Source organism: Theropithecus gelada, chromosome 17 (genome assembly GCF_003255815.1).
Source record: "Theropithecus gelada isolate Dixy chromosome 17, Tgel_1.0, whole genome shotgun sequence".
Taxonomy (NCBI): domain Eukaryota; kingdom Metazoa; phylum Chordata; class Mammalia; order Primates; family Cercopithecidae; genus Theropithecus; species Theropithecus gelada.
In genome coordinates this window covers 71075276-71082619 of record NC_037685.1, presented here as the reverse complement: position 1 = coordinate 71082619, position 7344 = coordinate 71075276, and the positions used below count along the sequence as shown (strand labels likewise).

Sequence of the window (7344 nt, the reverse complement as noted above, 5' to 3'; positions counted from 1 at the left end):
TGTCGGCTCCTCCCCATGCATCTGGGCACATTCTGTCCCCAGGTCCTGCCCCTGCTTACGTATTGTCTTTGATTTCCATTTTCTGGTTTGGCATATCTCTGGGTCCTGGGGTTCCTCATCTTCCTTCATCCCTGGCTCAGACTTGGCTTCTTTTCAGACTGTGGCTCTGGCTCTGGCTCTGGCTCTGGCTGTGCTGGGACTTAGCTCCTCCTCTACTTACACACAGCCCCTTCTCCCAGACCCACTCCCACCCTACCCTCCCGCCCCCAACCATGGATCTCCCTAGAGCCCTTTGCCCCCACAGTTCTGTACTGCTGCCACTTGACATCAGACGCCAATAGCAGCTTCTTGCCAGACATGCCAACTGGGTTTAAACCCTTGGGTTTGACAATAAAGAAGAGAAAGGAATTGTTTACAACAAGAAGTTAGGCCAAAAAATGAATTTTAGAAATTCATTTGAGATTGATAATGTCACCCCCATAAAACCACTCCTTAGGAAATATGAACAAACTGAGTGAAAATTTACTAGTTGTTCTCATTGAGGCTGGACCCCAGGATTCTGACCTTGATTCAGGATCAGGGGATCCTGATCTTGATTCAGGATCAGGAAATTCACTTCTGTGGGGGTGCCCTGGTCCGTCCTGGTTTCCAGCTGACTGCGGCCAGCTGCTTCCACAGCAGGAGGAATTTCCTCCGTGGTCCTGGGGGCCCATGACCTGAGATGCGGGGGAGAGATCCCAGCAGACGTGTTCCACACGGACCATCCGTGAGAATGGCTGACCCCACCTGAATGACTTGCTGCTGCAGCTGGACTGTGAGGCTGACCTCCCAAGCGGTGTGGCGCTGGGGTCGCTGCACCTGCAGAATGCCACAGTGGGAGCCAGTACCAGCTGCCAGGTCGCTGGTGGGGGGACCCAACAGAGAGGGAGGCATCTCTCATGCTCCCCAGGGGTTGTCAATGTGATGGTGACCCCTGAGGCGGAAAAATTCATTAAAAATGAATAATTTCTCAAAACCACTACAGGCAACTCCCAGGTACAAAGCCTAATTGAATGCCACTTTTTAAGAACCAGTTTAGTCCTAAGTTAGAGGTGGCAGAAATCTTCATACTACTTGCAAATCAGCTGCGGTGCTTTAACCAATTTCTGCAGTGTTCTAAGTTCTATTAAAGCTTACACTGAAAATGCTTAGTTAACAAATGTACTTTATCAATACAAAACAGATAAGTGTTCACCTACTATTTTTAGGCAATAGCTAGGCAACCCACTGTGTTTCCTTCATCGTTTTAGCTACTGAGCTGCTAGAAGTCTGTACTCTAGTAAGAAAAAAAATCACTTATTTTTTACTCAGGTTTCTGATATAACCATTTTATATCCCTCCTTCCTTTACTGTGCTAGTCTTGTCATTTTATTCTTGCATTATTACGTAAAAACAAACAATCTTGTCATTTTATAATTGCATTATTACATAAAAACAAACAATCACTTGGGGTCTTCATTGTGTTGCATCTGTGTAGTTTTTAAAAAGAAGGAAAAAAAAGTAATTTTCCCTTTTACTCTCCCTATAGAAAGGCTAGCAAGGCCTTAGGGGTTGAGTTCCGAAGTTTACTGTCTTTAGGGGAATTTGCAGTTATTTTGTATTTCAAGGACTAAAGCTCTAAATAATCCACCCACCCCACTGCCATGCTGCCCCAAAACTGTGTTTGGAAATGCTCAGCACTTTTGAAAAAGACAAAAAAGTAGATGAGCATCTGGACTGGAGACTTGTGCTTTGACTGATAAGGATAAAAGACAGAGTAAGTGGTATTGCTTTTCCAAGCCCTCAGAACTGGGAGACAAGAGGGGGGACTATGGGTAGCAGACACCTGTAAACACCTGTAGGCTCCAGTAACCCCTCCTACATAGCACCCCAAAGGTGGTAGGTCCTCTGATAAAGGTGACGGTATGCATACCAAGTGCCTTGGTCCTGTCAACTGAAGAATGACCAGGCTCACACATTTGGAAAGGAGGGCTTTATTACTCATAAACAGTTGCAGCCTGCAAGGTGACCATTCTAACAGGCTGGGAAAGCATAGCTTCTGGCAGAAGCCAGAAACAGACAGACACCTGGAAGGTGGGGGCAAAGGGAACAGGAACAGAGTGACTAAAACATGCACGTGTGTAACTGAGCTTCACGCCTCTTCATGAGTCACATGTGCAAAAAATGGCAGCATTAGCATGATCTAAGGGTGGAGTTTCTGGCCATTTGACATTAAAAAGTGAAGCAGAGAACATGATAATCATCGCTGTGCATCCTCCATAGACTAGACAGAACTAATATGGGTTGGAGGTCACTTATCAGGAAGGAACACTGGCTAGTTGTTGTGTTGTCAAAACCACAAAATGGAGGGGCAGCATTAGGCTGTTGGTGGGTATCAGCTCAAGTCTTCCCGAAGAGCTGGTTTCTGTTAATCCCTTAGGGAAGGAAGTCTAATGGTGGTTAGCCAACGAGGGGGTTTAAGGAGGCATGTTCAACCTCCCATCCCACCATGGCTGGGAACTCAGCTTCCAAGGTTTCCCTGGGGTCTTCTTAGCCAAGAGGGGGTCTGTTCAGTCTGTAGGGGGACTGATAATTTCATTTTTATTCTCATCCTGAAAAACAGCAGAGTGTCTACATGGTAGAGCCCAGAATGAAAGAACAAGTCACTGTAGGGGTATCTCTGCAATCCTCATTAAACATCAGAGCCCACAAGACAGGTTTTGGATTATTTCTGAAGCTAATCATAGAGTAAGACACTCCATCAACTGGGAACCAGACTCCTTCCTGTGTTGCTGGAACAGAGTTCTATAAGCTAACAGAGGTAAGGAAAATATACAAATTAATATTTGGTTTTGTATGTCTTACAAAATCTTGCTCAAAGACAGATTTTGCTTACTATTTGGAAAAAGAAAACCTAAGATTTTTTTCATTCAAATGGTTCAGCAATTCACACTTATATAACTGGATTTATCTTTTATTTTATCCACACTATATAATATTGTAAATTACCATACAATCCTTTTAGGAAATACATAGCTATAAATAAGTAGAAGATAAGCAAGTTTGAATGCTTTGCTTGTATCTCCCCAGAATTTCTAAGGCATTCAGTTTATGAGGCTTTGGCTTGTAAATATAATGCATAGTTCAACTTTTTGATCTGAGGCACAAAACTTCAATCAGGCAGAGGGATAACAAAGCTTCAGCTTTCCATTTCTATCACTGCCTCTTTACTCAATATTTTCTCGAAAAGAGAAGGTTCCAAGATGACCGAATAAGAACAGCTCCAGTCTATAGCTCCCAGCGTGAGCAATGCAGAAGATGGGTGATTTCTGCATTTCCAACAGAGGTACCAGGTTCATCTCACTGGGGCTTGTCAGACAGTGGGTGCAGCCCACGGAGTGTGAGCTGAAGCAGGATGGGGCATTGCCTCACCAGGGAAGCACAAGAGGTCAGGGAATTCCCTTTCCTAGCCAAGGGAAGACATGACAGATGGTACCTGGAAAATCAGGACACTCCCACCTTAATACTGTGCTTTTCCTACAGTCTTAGCAAATGGCACACCAGATGATTATATCCCGTGCCTGGCTTGGAAGGTCCCACGCCCACGGAGCCTCTCACTGCTAGCACAGCAGTCTGAGATTGAACTGCAAGGCCACAGCGAGGCTGGAGAGGGGGGTTTGCCATTGCTGAAGCTTGAGTAGGTAAACAAAGTGACCAGGGAAGCTCTAACTGGGTGGAGCCCACTGCAGCTCAAGGAGGCCTGCCTGCCTCTGTAGACTCCACCTCTGGAGGCAGGCTGTAGCTGAACAAAAGGCAGCAGAAACTTCTGCAGACTTAAACGTCCCTGTCTGACAGCTTTGGAGAGAGCAGTGGTTCTCCCAGCATGGAGTTTGAGATCTGAGAATGGACAGACTGCCTCCTCAAGTGGGTCCCTGACTCCTGAGTAGCCTAAATGGGAGACATCTCCCAGTAGCAGCTGACTGACACCTCATACAGCCAGGTACCCCTCTGAGATGAAGCTTCCAGAGGATCAGGCAGCAACATTTGCCGTTCTGCTATATTTGCTGTTCTGCAGCCTCCGCTGGTGATACACAGGCAAACAAGTTCTGGAGTGGACCTCCAGCAAACTCCAACAGACCTGCAGCAGAGGGTCCTGACTGTTAGAAGGAAACTAACAAACAGAAAGGACATCCACACCAAAACCCCAACTGTATGTCACCATCATCAAAGACCAAAGGTAGATAAAACCACAAAGATGGGGAGAAACCAGAGCAGAAAAGCTGAAAATTCTACAAATCAGAGTGCCTGTTCTCCTCCAATGGAACACAGCTCCTCCCTAGCAACAGAACAAAGCTGAATGAAGAATGACTTTGACGAGTTGAGAGAAGAAGGCTTCAGACGATTAGTAATAACAAACTCCTCCCAGCTAAAGGAGGATGTTCGAACCCATCGCAAAGAACTAAAAACCTTGAAAAAAGATAAGATAAATGACTAACTAGAATAAACAGTGTAGAGAAGACCTTAAATGACCTAATGGAGCTGAAAACTATGGCACGAGAAGTATGTTACGCATGCACAAGCTTCAGTAGCTGATCCCATCAAGTGGAAGAAAGGGTATCAGTGATTGAAGATCAAATGAATGAAATGAAGCGAGAAGAGAAGTTTAGAGAAAAAAAGAGTAAAAAGAAACAAACAAAGTCTCCAAGAAATATGGGACTATGTGAAAAGACCAAATCTACGTCTGACTGGTGTACCTGAAAGTGACAGGGAGAATGGAATTAAGTTGGAAAACATTCCTCAGGATATTATCCCTGAGAATTTCCCCAACATAGCAAGGCATGCCAACATTCAGATTCCCACAAAGGGAAGCCCATCAGACTAACAGTGGATCTCTTGGCAGAAACTCTACAAGCCAGAAGAGAGTGGGGGCCAATATTCAACATCTTTAAAGAAAATAAATTTCAACCCAGAATTTCATATCCAGCCAAGCTAAGCTTCATAAGTGAAGGAGAAATAGAATCTTTTACAGACAAGCAAATGCTAAGAGATTTTGTCACCACCAGGCCTGCCTTACAAGAGCTCCTGAAGGAAGCACTAAACATGGAAAGGAACAACCGGTACCAGCCACTGCAAAAACATGCCACATTGTCAAGACCATCGATGCTAGGAAGAAACTGCATCAACTAATGAGCAAAATAACCAGCTAACATCATAATGACAGCATCAAATTCACAATAACAATATTAACCTTAAATGTAAATGGGCTAAATGCTCCAATTAAAAGACACTGACTGGCAAATTGGATAAAGAGTCAAGACCCATCAGTGTGCTGTATTCAGGAGACCCATCTCACATGCAGAGACACACAAAGGCTCAAAATAAAGGGATGGAGGAAGATCTACCAAGCAAATGGAAAGCAAAAAAAAAAAAACAGGGGTTGTAATCCCAGTCTCTGATAAAACAGACTTTAAACCAACAAAGATCAAATGAGACAAAGAAGGCCATTACATAATGGTAAAGGGATCAATTCAACAAGAAGAGCAACTATCCTAAATATATATGCACCCAATACAGAAGCACCCAGATTCATAAAGCAAGTCCTTAGAGACTTACAAAGAGACTTAGACTCCCACACAATAATAATGGGAGACTTTAACACCCCACTGTCAACATAGACAGATCAATGAGACAGAAAGTTAACAAGGATACTCAGGAATTGAACTCAACTCTGCACCAAGCAGACTTAATAGACATCTACAGAACTCTCCACCCCAAATCAATAGAATATACATTCTTCTCAGCACTGCATCACACTTATTCCAAAATTGACCACATAGTTTGAAGTAAAGCACTCCTCAGCAAATGTAAAAGAACAGAAATCACAACAAACTGTCTCTCAGACCACAGTGCAATCAAACTAGAACTCAGAATTAAGAAACTTACTAAAAACTGCTCAACTACATGGAAACTGAACAACCCACTCCTGAATGACTACTGGGTACATAACGAAATGAAGGCAGAAATAAAGATGTTCTTTGAAACCAATGAGAACAAAGACACAACATACCAGAATCTCCGAGACACATTTAAAGCAGTGTATAGAGGGAAATTTATAGCACTAAATGCCCACAAGAGAAAGCTGGAAAGATCTAAAATTGACACCCTAACATCACAATTAAAAGAACTAGAGAAGCAAGAGCAAACACATTCAAAAGCTAGCAGAAAGCAAGAAATAATTAAGATCAGAGCAGAACTGAAGGAGATCGAGACACAAAAAAAACCGTTTAAAAAATCAATGAATCCAGGAGCTGGTGTTTTAAAAAGATCAACAAAATTGATAGACCACTAGCAAGACTAATAAAGAAGAAAAGAGAAGAAAGAAAAGAATCAAGTAGACACAATAAAAAAATGGTAAAGGGGATATCACCACTGATCCCACAGAAATACAAACTACCATCAGAGAATACTATAAACACCTCTATGGAAATAAACTAGAAAATTTAGAAGAAATGGATAAATTACTGGACACATGCACCCTCCTAAGACTAAACCAGGAAGAAGTTAAATCCCTGAATAGACCAATAACAGGCTCTGAAATTGAGGCAATAATTAATAGCCTACCAACGAAAAAAAGTCCAGGACCAGATGGATTCACAGACGAATTCTACCAGAGGTTCAAAGAGGAGCTGGTACCATTCCTTCTGAAACTATTCCAATCAATAGAGAAAAAGGAAATCCTCCCTAACTCATTTTATGAGGCCAGCATTATCCTGATACCAAAGCCTCATCCTGATACCAAAGCCTGGCAGAGACACAACAAAAAAAGAGAATTTTAGACCAATATGCCTGATGAACATTGAAGCAAAAATCCTCAATAAAATACTGGCAAACCGAATCCAGCAGCACATCAAAAAACTTATCCACCACAATCAAGTTGGCTTCATCCTGGGATGCAAGGCTGGTTCAACATACACAAATCAATAAACATAATCCATCATATAAACAGAACCAAAGACAAAAACCACACGATTTTCTCAATAGATGCAGAAAAGGCCTTCGACAAAATTCAACAGCCCTTCATGCTAAAAACTCTCCATAAACTGGGTATTGATGGGACGTATCTGAAAATAATAAGAGCTATTTATAACAAACCCACAGCCAATATCATACTGAATGGGCAAAAAACTGGAAGCATTCCCTTTGAAAACTGGCACAAGACAGGGATACCCTCTCTCAACGTAGTGTTGGAAGTTCTGGCCAGGGCAATCAGGCAGGAGAAACGAATAAAGGGTATTCAATTAGGAAAAGAGGAAGTCAAATTGTCCC

The 7344-nt window shown here is 42.7% G+C and overlaps 1 non-coding gene across 1 annotated transcript; it reads left to right on the top strand.

Moving 5' to 3' along the window:
* Positions 1-459: 459 nt before the first annotated feature.
* Positions 460-553, top strand: LOC112611177. The gene has a single exon (XR_003116562.1). It is a non-coding gene; the product is annotated as a small nucleolar RNA SNORD116 (small nucleolar RNA).
* Positions 554-7344: the final 6791 nt, after the last annotated feature.